General features: G+C 33.5%; 1 long non-coding RNA gene across 2 annotated transcripts in view; it reads right to left on the bottom strand.

The window, feature by feature from the left end:
• The window catches only part of LOC145241551 (uncharacterized), a 1,723,551-nt gene that overhangs the window by 695,319 nt on the left and 1,015,732 nt on the right, over positions 1-12,500 (bottom strand). The gene's annotated exons all lie outside the window — the stretch shown is intronic.

Genomic DNA, 12,500 nt, shown 5'->3' with positions numbered 1-12,500 from the left:
ACGCTACCCGTTGCAACAAAGGGGCAACAGCTTCAATATCGTTGTGAATTATCTTATATATATATATATATATATATATATATATATATATATATATATATCTTTTACTCGATGCAATCATGCGCACAATGACGCCATTGCGATACGCTTGTACAGGTGTTATTGCTTTCAATTTTGAACCCTTTTTTGAAGCCCTTAGCAATTATGTTTATTGATTAAATGCCCTTAATAAAATTCTGCACCGAAAATAAATCTTTTGGGCCCTTGTACGCCCTCCAACGATCATCCGTCTAGGAGTAGATACAATTTGTCAAACGGAGACAGACACAGACATAGCGAGATTTACATATAAGATTAGTTCTTACAAGCACTGCAATATTTGCAGTTTTTTTTATATTTTGTGAACATGGAATATTTCAATTTCACCCACATTTTTTAAAGCGAGTCATGTCCCACTCCAAGGAAAAAAAAATAACAATCTTTTCCTGTATATACTTACAACGTATTTCTTTTGTTGTTCGATTAGGTTGGTTGGTTTTTGTTTTACGGCATATCAACCCTTTTCGGGTTATTCAATGCCGAACCCATATCAACCTTTTTCGGGTTATTTAATGCCGAACCCAAAGATTTTGAAGATTTTTTTTAATAAAATGTATTTGTTGTTTTCACATCGGTTTCTATTTAACCCATAGTTGGGACCCTATCAAGTACTACCACTCCGGGTCAGAGTGGACCTGTGAGCAATGGTGATTAAAGGGTAGCTCCACACTCCCCAAAGCCCACAAGCTGGGGCCTCACCACTGGATATAGTTTGCGGTCATATCCAGGACCCCCATTGAGGGACTTTTACCCTCTGCAGGAGGGGGGCAGTTGGCGTATTCTAATGCTCCACCGACAGGGCCTGTTCGAGGAGGTGATTTGTGTGTGTCTGCTATTTAACGAAACACATGTAAGTCGTACTCACAGAGAAACTATAGCTCCATCTTTTAAAATGACTAAAATTAAATCCATTTATTACATTATTCGCATTTTTCGAACTTTTGGAATATTTTATATTCATGCTCAACATATATTGCCATTTAAAACATTTACTTAGTGTTTATTCAGACGAAAATAACTCTTTTCCTTAATTAGAAACAATTATTTACGAGAAATGACGAATTTTTAGTCTAATTGACACTTTATTTTATCTCATTTATCAACCATTTCTGTTTAGGTTTGTGTTTTTTTATGCGTATTTATTTTAAATTATTTTATTCTCATTTATTTCAATTTTGATTTAGTCTTGCGTTTGATAATTTAGCATTCACCTCCGAATGTTATTAATGCCACCCAATTTACACATACCGTCATGGTAAGTTATGGGGGCGGATCTTCTTTAGGTTCGGTGTTTTGAAAATAAAACGTTATTTTTGGCACTTGAGTAATTCGGGCGTTTTATGACACGTCTTTTTCGCAATCATGTTGTTCATTTATTTTTTTTTTAGTTATTACTAAAAAAATACATTTTGAGCGGTTTGATGCTCTTTTATTAATAAAGAAAATTAAAAAAAAATGAATCAATAAATGACTAAATAAATAGGAAGAAATAGATTCACGATTTTTAATAAGATCGTCGGATCTTTTTACTTTAAGATTTTGAGTCTAATGAACAAATTAGAAACACATGACATGAACTCAAGTCTTTTTAGTTATATCTGATATATTACATTTTATAGTATTTTTCTTATTGATTAAAACAATATACTTTTTTTAAACTCAAAACCTAAAATTTTAATGACGAGAAAGCGATAGTGGTTCCATTCAAACGAACTAATTATTCAGGATTTATATATCTACATAGCCACAGCTATTCGCAATGCCCCTGTCCAAGAGATGCACTATAACTGTCTTAGACGTGCTTTTAATATACATTTGTCGAATAACTGTGATCGGCGAACGTATCTCTTTCCTATGGTGAGGCCACTGTCCCATCTTTGTAAAAACTTAACAGTCACCGGTGAATGCTTATCATTGGCTTTTTTATGCATGAAGGAATTCAATGAAACGTCTGTTTCTGCCGCGCGTCCTGGACAGAAGTTACTTCTTTAAAGCTTCACACGGTAAATATATGCAAGAGAAATGTAATTTTCATGTCATGAATGTCTAAATTCAGTCAACGTTACAATTCTATTTGCCACTCCACATATCTGTGGCCTGCCCACAGGCTTTCGTGTGGGGCAAATTTATTGCTTGTTGTTTGATGCGCCCACTACCTGCGAATACTAAAGTGGATGCTCAAGCAAGATTTGCTAGGCCGGAGTGCTCCGCATTTAAAGGTACTGACCTGGTTTCAAATCTTAGTGAAGTTGGCAACAAACAAATATACACTTTACGTTCTTTTTCTATTAATTTTTCGTATATGTTATTTTAGAAAGCCAACTGTTACACCTAATTGGATTATTTTTTTTTAATCAGAGTAACGGTATTTCTGCGATTTCTGCATGGGTGTAAGACTTCTAAAATAAATTGAGTATATAGACAATTCGCTTGATGCTAGATAAAGAACATAAGAAAATACTCTTGTTCTAAAAATCCCAGTTTGTAAATGTAGAACAAAGACACAAAAATATATTCAGGATCAGTAAAAATTTAAGTTCCAACATAAACATACTTTTTTTTTTTTACTTAAGTTTCCAAACGTTTCTTTTTTCCGAGTATTATTTTTTTCCATGGAGCGTATGAGATTGCTGATTATTTTTTATAAGATCGGAAGTTCAAATTAACAACTATAACAGGAATTAAAATATCCCCCCACTAAAGACTAATAGCAACATCTGGTTAATTCTAAAAAAGAAAAAAACTGGATATGAAGACATTTTAAAAGAAGGGTATGAAATAAAAATCTGTTTTATCGTCTCACAAATACCACAGAAAGGTATTGAATGCTTCAGTTCTATTTGTGAGCATATTGCATGAATCAAACATCAGTTTTCGAGTGCTGTAAGAGAATAAAAAAAAAACACAGGAATTCTGTGAGAGAAAAAAAAATGTGTGGGAGAAGTAAGGAAATTAGTATACCAGAATTGATCGGCAAAATAAGGAATTTCGTACATAACGAGCGCTGTGCATCTATAGACCGTACTTGTACAGTTTTATATCGGTGTAGGAACGGTACACACATTCTTGAGAAAATAAAGATACGGAAGATTCGCGCGAACTTTTCCCCAAAATTTACCCATCTTTGTAACAGACTATTTGACCAAGATGGATAGCAGTACAGTTTCTCACCTTCCATATACACCAGACCTTGTTTCATATGACTTTTGGTTATTCCCTAAGCTCCGGGAAAACCCAAGAGGCGATCAATATGTGACAATTGAGGAGATAGAAGCGGCCGTAACGAAGATCATTGACACGGTCACACAAGGACACTTTCATGAAGCCTTCCAAAATTAGTTGGAAATCTTTAATTAGTGTATTGCGGTGAGTATTACTTCGAAGGGACTATAGTTTCATATGTGTACTCTCAATAAAATTGCCTGTAAGACAAACGTTTGGAAACGTATTGAAGGTACATCTAATTTGCTTAATTGTATTTAATATTTAAACACGTGCTTAGCTATAATAAAAGAGACTACAGTTTCATGTGTGTACTATCAAAAAAGTGTCCATACGACAAAAGTTTTAAAACGTATTGAAGACACCTCGTAATTTGGTTAATTTTATTAATCATTTAAGCTTTGCTTAGGTATTATAAAAACACTGGACCATAATTTTCCATGAGCCCTCCCCCATTCGTGCAGTTCAGTAGTTATCTCCTGTATCCTTCTATATAAATAAAATGAACTAATTTTTCTATCTACATCTATCTATTCTATCTATCTTCTATCTATATAAATAAAATGAACTCATTTTTCTCGTGTGAGTTTAACAATAATAAAATTAAAAATCGAGACATCTATCTATCTATTCATCTACCTATCTTTCAATCTATTTTCTTTTATCTATCTTCTATTAAAAAAGATTAACTCATTTTTTCTTCTATTCTATCTATCTTCTAGATTATATATATAATATATATATATATATATATATATATATATATATATATATATATATATATAATTAACTCATTTTCCCATGTGAGTTTGACCATAAGATTAAAAATCAAGACAGTACACGCAAATTTAATGTGCACAAACTACAGCACAACATCCGAGGTGTGCTATAGGCCTATTACCCTTACACTTCCTCGATAACCGTACAATCCTATAGTTTTCCCGGTGAGAGTTGGAAGTTGTAAAATATTTCTCTCTATTAAATTTCTACTCCTCCTGCTACCGCTTTGCACCGCTGAGAACGCGTCCACAAGGAACAGTATGATCAAACACCGGTTTGGAATCAAAGGAGTGTTAAAACCATTTTCCCATTTTTCAGGGGAGGGGGCTTCGCGTCTTTCCCATAAAACAAAAGATTTGCGATCCAATTAACTTTATCATTTTGTCTTTTTTTTTGGGGGGGGGCATTAAAGTAGAACGCAAACTGCGTGACTACTCGGATTTTACTTTCGGTTTTGACAACTCTAACCGCGAAATCTGACTAGGGTCTTTATCTGTACTCCTATCTAAAACTTATTACATAGATAAATAAAAATATCACTATTTATTATTCGAATATAACGATGCCGTGATATTTATTGACTGACTGGTTGTAAAGTGGGTGCCGATTTTACATTAAATTAATACAGAAAAGTTATCCCCGACTTTATATCAAAGTTACGCACACGAGTACATCATGTAGTAAGAACATATAGTACACTTTGATCTTGACCACCCCCCAAAAAAGCCTACGAACAACAACTATTAACATATCTTTGATCTTAACCAAAAAGGTCAAGCACAAAAGTGTTACGGACGGACAGACCGAGCGACAGAGTGATTTATAGAGTCGCTTGCACGCGACTAAAAACAAAAGCAATAAATAAATAAACGCGTTAAAAGTCCGATTAAGATTAAATTGTTGTGTTTGGCATTTCTTTGTCCATACTGCGAGACTACTAAGTTTATACTTCCGGTTTTGACGACTCTATCCGAGGAGTCTAACTATGAGCTTCATTTGCTGCTTTCAATAACATATTTGTTTAAAAACTAACATCTCCTTTCTTAAAAATTACTATTACAACGCAACCATATAGTGAAATTACTTGGATTACACTTGAATAACAAAAACAAAAACAAAATAAAATACTATTAAGGCGATTTATCAGGAAGTTGTGTACGTTGGACTTGAAAGCATCCAGGTTGTAGTCAGTTGGGAAGAAGGCAGACGAAAACTTGCATTAAATTTGAGAAAAAATAAATAAAGAACCAGATAGAAAAGTATGATTGCTTCTTTGCTGAACAATTCTGGACGTATTTACATCCACAATTATAAATGTTTCTCCTTCATTAACGAAATTACATTTGCTACATATTGAGTTTCTCACAGCTTTTTCGTCAAACTCTTTCTTTTTAATGTATAATTTAGTCGGCTCGAAAAGCAGTCTTTACCTGTATCTTTCAAACACACAACTGCTGGCGGACACCCTTGGTTACGTTACGTTCGCAAAAGTCAGTTCAAACTAAAAAAAAAAAAACTCACACTGTTTTAGATAGTTTCTAACTTATTTACCCAAAGTTAAAATGCCCAACAGAGTCCGCTACCATTTGTCGTCTTCAAATACAGACATAAGCACTGTTCTTCTAAGATGATTACACATTTTACATTAAATAAAACCACTAAAATGTCTAACCATTACGTACTGCGAAAGTACCAGTTCTTAAATTTCCGCATTATGCTTCTTTTCTTTTTTTTTTTTTTGAGGCGGCGTATTAATGTACTAAGAATATAAGACACATGCATGTTCCCTTTTTATTAGACTTGTCCATTGCACCAAACTGAGCGACAGCAACGCATGGCAGGGTAAAGCTAGTATTTATTATAATGCAAAACTCGCGTGTTCCTGTGTTACAATAAAGGATCATAATGTATGCCTCGCAAGGTGCATCTTAATTTTATGCATACCTTTTTATTTAAGAGTTTTATGAATTATTCAATAATAATTGTATTACCATATTTTTGTATATTTATTTATTCAAGTTGACTTTGATTTGGTTGTTCCCCGATTCATCAGATATTACGGACACATTTATTCAATACAAATTCAAACATTTCAATTTACATTATAAACCTTGTTATTTCTTTACCTGCAAGTCGATGTTTCTGATATTGTTGCCTGATTAATGAATAAATATTGTATTGAAAAAAGTTGAACTGAATACCGAATCAGTTAATAAATGTAATAAAAATAATCTTTTTAGGACCAGTGGTGTTGATACTAAACTTAATTCTGTCTTGAAATGCTGCTACGTAGAGGAATTATAGAAAATGAAATTGGCACATCTATTAACCATGAAAAGTACCATTCTTACTTTAATCTCATTTTTCATTTTGCTATGAGTTTCAGCGAAACCCAATCTCACAACTACGTGTTTTTATATTATTAAATAGAAACACTTTTTCCAAGGTGAGCTATTACACTGTAAACAACAGAGCCTGCGTTATTCAAATATATTTATAGAAAGATCGCCTCATGTAAGATAAAGTAAAAATATGACAAATTTTATAAATGAATCATTGTATGTTTCAACAAATGTAGATTACCCTTTTTTTAATATATGCGTTTTCTGCAAAGTCCATCAGATCATTTACGTTTTTGATATAGTTTTAAGTCAAAAGGTAGTGGTTCGCCGTGATTTAAAGCACGGACAGGAGGCGTTTGCTCAGGGTTATTTTACAAACAAAGTATAGTTATATTGGATGAAAGACACTACTATTAATGGCACATTTGAAGAGATACTATATATAAAGTTTAGCAACAAGATTGGACTTTTGTATGTCAGTAAAGTAGTAGTAGTAGCAGTAGTAGTAGTAGTAGTAGAAAGCGAGGGCCTTTTAAAAATCCAATGTCTTGCAGTTCGCAGAAATAAATTATTAGTTTAAAATACATTCTGCCATTTAGGAAGCAGTATTGCGAAATAGATGGGGTAAGCTGCTTCTGAGGTATGGCATATATATATATATATATATATATATATATATATATATATATATACACCTATAATTCCGTATTCATTTGGTGTGTAGTGATATTCATATTAAAAACCCTATTTTTCTATTTACTTAAAAAGAAAATACAATTTTCTTATATATGAGTTATCGAATTGCATTCATTAGCAAAAGATCTAACTAATTTGCATATTCTTTTAAACATTCATTTTTAATTAATTCCCTATTTGTTTTTTTCAGTTTTCTTATAGGGTGATCACCTTTAGTTTACTATTACGGGTAATTATATTCATGCAGATATTCTACATGATTTATACTTGCGAAATATTTGCGTAAAAAGCTTACAATGAACACAAAATCGTTTCCATATATATTTATGTATACGTATATGTTTTTGTTTCATCTATCTGTCTATCTATCTATATATCTATAAAAGTGAACGTGTCTGTCTGTCTGTCTGTCTGTCTGTCTGTCTGTGTACATTTCCCTACGCAATAACTGTCAATTTTTAGTCTATAGACTCGAAATTTGAAATACCGGGTACTGAGATTTGGGAAAATCGATGTGACGGGTGTCAGCAAGAAATTTGGCTGTTAAGGGGTCAAATTTCAACGATTTGACCTTTAAGAACTCTACCAAACTCCTCCGACAATTTGGAGTCTAGACACTTTAAATTTTAGATATAGGTTTCTTGAACCTGGATCTAATTTTATAAAGTGATTTGAGCCCGAAACTATAAATGTTAAGGGGTCATAATAGGGGTCAAATTAAAAAAAAAATTACTCTTTTTTTTTTTTGCTCAGCATACACCTCCGAACACCCAGGCAACGCCGGGCTTAAATGCTAGTATATATATATATATATATATATATATATATATATATATATATATATATATATATATGTGTGTACGATGATGAGATACTAGAGCTTTTAATTCGTCTGGACACATGTAAACACTAATAAGCATGCCAGATTCGGGGCAGAAGTTGGGGTTTACCAATTCCACTTGTGTTATCAAACGTTTTCTTGCAAATATTATAAATATTGAACATGTATAAGGTAACATTCAACATTCGCATTCTACATCTGTCCTAGCTTTAGGTAATAGGTTTGTTTACAACGCCTTTCTGTTATAAAAATAACCAACATAATATATATTAACCACGATTAGTTAAGAAACTTCACTTAATTGAATAAACAGTCGCATGTCTATTTTTTAGAGATATCACTGATATATTTCTCACAAGCTATAGGTTAATCAAATCTAACATTTTTGGAAGTATTAATAAATTTAATCTCTAAAATTAATCAAGATATTCTAATAAATTTATAAAAAAACATGCATCCGTAAATAATATTTAATTTTATCGTATGTGAATTTTGGTTTCTGCTTAGCTTATATCTATGTCGGATATAACAAATCAATGCAATACAAAATCACTTGTTTTCAAATTACATTGATAGTATCCTACAAAAATATTTTGACAGAGATATAGATGCTAGTAACATAGGTGTCATATTAATTTCAAAAGTATTATTTCGAAAACAATAGGCATATACTTAATCAAATGAATGTAATAAAAAGCAAAACAAAATTATATAAGCAATTATTTTTGTTTGTTATACAAAGCATATTACTTTGACATTGGAGACATATTGAAGGTACCTCTTATTTATTAATTGTATTTATTATTTGCACACGTGTTTAGCTATATTAAAAGTCCAGTTTCATGTGTGTACTATCAAAAAAATGCCCATTCGACAACAGTTTGGAAACGTATTGAAGACACCTCGTAATTTGCTTAATTCTATTTATTATTAAACCATGTGCGTATTGTAATTTTTTTTATTTAAAATAGTTTTAAATATAACTATTTAATTGTTTATTATTTAAACGGACATATTGTTTTCATTTTTATTTAAATTAATCATTGTATGTTTCAACAAATATAAAACATTCACGTTTTATTTATTATTGTTTTAAATCAAAAGGCAGCGGTCCGCTGTGATTTATTGCGCGAACAGAAAGGCTTTGCTCAGAGCTGTTTCACATCAAACAAGGCATGGATAGATGATAACTACTAGAAGTAAGAACTTACTGTTTTATGTAAGACAATTCTATTGAGGAAAGTAGCAGAGATTCTATATACAGAGTTAGGTAACAAGATGCTGCTTCACTTTACACGTGGAAGTTTGGATATCAGTAAAGTGAAAAAAGAGAGGTCCGGGAGAAAATTCCAATCAGCCTGAACACGTTATAGCCAAGTACTTGTAAGTAGGCATAAGCATGCCATATGTTCTCCATGGCGCAGAGATTGGGGTTAGTGTTCCCGTCTGCGGGTAGCAACCGAGGTTTACAACTCGACGTCAAAAATGAATGAACTCGTTTGTGGGAACATCGCTTGCACATACACTATCCGGAATAAAATAAACATTTATATTTTAGAATAATCATTAAAAATGTGCACACTAAATAGTGTTGTCAATCCATTTTAGACGTCGCGCAAACTTATTGGGTAGCCAACTCTTTTTTTAACCCTGTCTTTGAATGAAAGACTAATATCAGATGCACCAGTGCACATGTAACAACAATAACCCACGCATAAGTGAATGCAAGCCTTATAGACATACAGGTATAAGCAAGTTTAAGTAACGACAAGGAGGCAGGATGTGTCAATTAAATAATCGTTAGATGTTCAGTAATTAATCTGAGAAAGTCAAGAGAGAGAGAAAAGTCTAATCGTGTTTCTGCTGTGCAAACGAAATATTTTCCAAGGAAGCACACTAAACGCGAGGTCAGTAAACGAGCTTATTATTTTGATTTTTCGAACTACTGATCTCATCTTCAATGCATTGTCTATAAAAATGCGGTCAGTATAATCTCCGATCTTCTAGATGTATCTTATCAATCTCAGCATTTCAAACGCATTTCTTTATCTTCTTCACGGAAGCAGTATACTCTCGTTCCGTCAGTTAATCGTCATCGCACTAATTAAGAAAGTACACTTTCCAATATCTGTATTTCACATTTCCTACAGATATAGTAATTTCGTTGTATTCCTTTGCTTTAACTATTTCTGTTATCGAAGACACAAATATGCACAATAACTTGTGACCACAATGTATTTATACGCTACTATTCATAATATTTTAATAAAAGACAATACTCTGCCTTTTTACATATATAGTCATAGTTTATGTCTCACGATCAATATATTGATTTGATGCGTTCCTTATTAAATAAAATCTGATGAATTATTCAATAACTTTCACGATTAAATTTATTACATATCAAGTAATTCTTATAATACTTGTTTACTCGTGTAATTTTTAAAAATTACAATCGGTTTTTGTTTTATTTTTACATTCCCAATAATATATTGAATCCGGACCAGGTATTATAAAAATGAAAACCTAACAAAATAATACATCTTACATTAGCATGAATATTTTCGTTTAAAATGTTTAACGTTGAAATAGATATTTCTAACATAACTATCAAAATAACTTATACGTATTATGTTCCGAACAGAAAAAAAGAACTTATATAGAATCATTACATTAGGTAAATATATTACATTGTACTGGAGAAAAAGTGTAATATGTTATATATTGGATATAAACGTATAAAATGCACGTATTGTTTGTTTGGCCAGGTATATGATATTGGTGTATATACTGAGTCATGTTTTATCAGAGAGTTATCACACGCTTATACGTATGTTACAATTCATATGTAAGAAGAATAGTATATGCTTCATACCTGCTTTCTTTTTTTTACATAGAGTTAACCACTTATCAAGGCTCAATGCCCACTCAGGGATAATGGTTATTGTGTGTACAATAATCAAAGGGATAGTGTAGCAACAGTATTGGGGAATTGGTAAGGTGTCATTTCTTAGGAGGGGGGGCAGTTCATCAGGAATTTGTGTTGGACTTGAAGACATCCAGGTTGAAGTCGGGAAGGAAACAGGCAAGCGGAACAGAGTTCCACAGGCGTGCAGTTCTAAGAAAGAAGCTTTGTTCATGGTATTTACGTTTGGATTTACGCACAGATATGGATTGGGGAAAATTATTGACGGTGGTTTCATCTAGTCGGGTGTTTTTTTAGAAAGATTGGCGAGGGGTGACCAGATAATGGAGCTCAGACGAGTACCTGCCATGGACGTAACGATAGAACAATGACAGTCTCGCTACGTCTCTTCTGTGGGAAACAGGTTGCAGGGTAGAGAAAATGGCACCCCCCACCAAGCCACGAAGTCTATTTTGTACTCCGTCAAGGCAGGATAGGCTGTTTTTCAGCCCCCGCCCCGATGTGGCAGCAGTACTCCATATTTGGACTTATTTGGCTCTTATATAGATAGAGAATTGCATCATTAGTGAGATATCTTGTGGAGTGGTAGAGGGATCCCATCATTTCCCCAGCGACCTTGGCCACAGACTTGATGTATGTGTTCCATTTAAGATCAGGTGTAAAGGTCAACCCCAGGAGCTTATCAAAGCCTGAGCCCTCACTTAGACGAGAACCATTTATTTCAACCGATGCCACATTGGGATCAGAGTGTTTATGACGTAGAGATAGGAGCTTGGTCTTAGATGCATTAAAAGTAACCAGCCAGCTCTTTCCCCACTGTACCACGCGTTCAAGATCAGAGGAGAGAGAATCAGAGAGAACATCATCATTTACGGCCTTTGATGTGGTGCCATAGATGTTCGTGTCATCAGCATAGATGTCAACGAAAGATTTTAGTATGTGTTTTGGGAGGTCATTGATGTAGATCAGGAAGAGAGTTGGGCCAAGTATGGACCCCTGAGGGACTCCAACATTAATACTGTGGGCCTCTGATTTCTGCCCATCAACCACTACTCTCAGGAGCCTATCAGATAGACATGATTTAATGATAGAGAACACATTTTCAGTTATACCGTAGCTGAAAATCTTGTGTAGTAGGGCTTTATGCCAAACCTTATCGAGAGCAATTGCCCTCGAAATGAAGCCTTTGTCGAGAGATTCGCTAATCCTATGAGATATAACCGTTAGCACATCTGCTGTAGATCTAGCAGAGCGGAAACCATATTGTGTATCGCTAAGACTCTTCAAAGATTGCTATCTTCCTGCTGATCTCCGTGACGAACCATGAAACGACCATACCATAACCAATTTAGACCTGTTCTTCCTTCTTTTGCGAAACACGAAACATTAAATATTTTTATTACATAAATTTGTTTCAGTTGTCGCGAACAATTTTTAGAATGATGTGGATTTCTTCTACATGTTTATTCTTGCCAGCCTCGATTCCTGTCTTCAAGTATATCTATTCACTCTCGTGACGAACTACAACTCTCCCGTCTGTTCACTCGATATAAAACTCCAACTCGTCGACTTAACTTCTGGACGCCTTTACTTC

Source organism: Euprymna scolopes, chromosome 20 (genome assembly GCF_053919585.1).
Source record: "Euprymna scolopes isolate OS-2025 chromosome 20, ASM5391958v1, whole genome shotgun sequence".
NCBI lineage: Eukaryota > Metazoa > Mollusca > Cephalopoda > Sepiida > Sepiolidae > Euprymna > Euprymna scolopes.
Note: the sequence above shows the minus strand (reverse complement) of the source record. Positions and strands in the feature narration are given on the sequence as shown.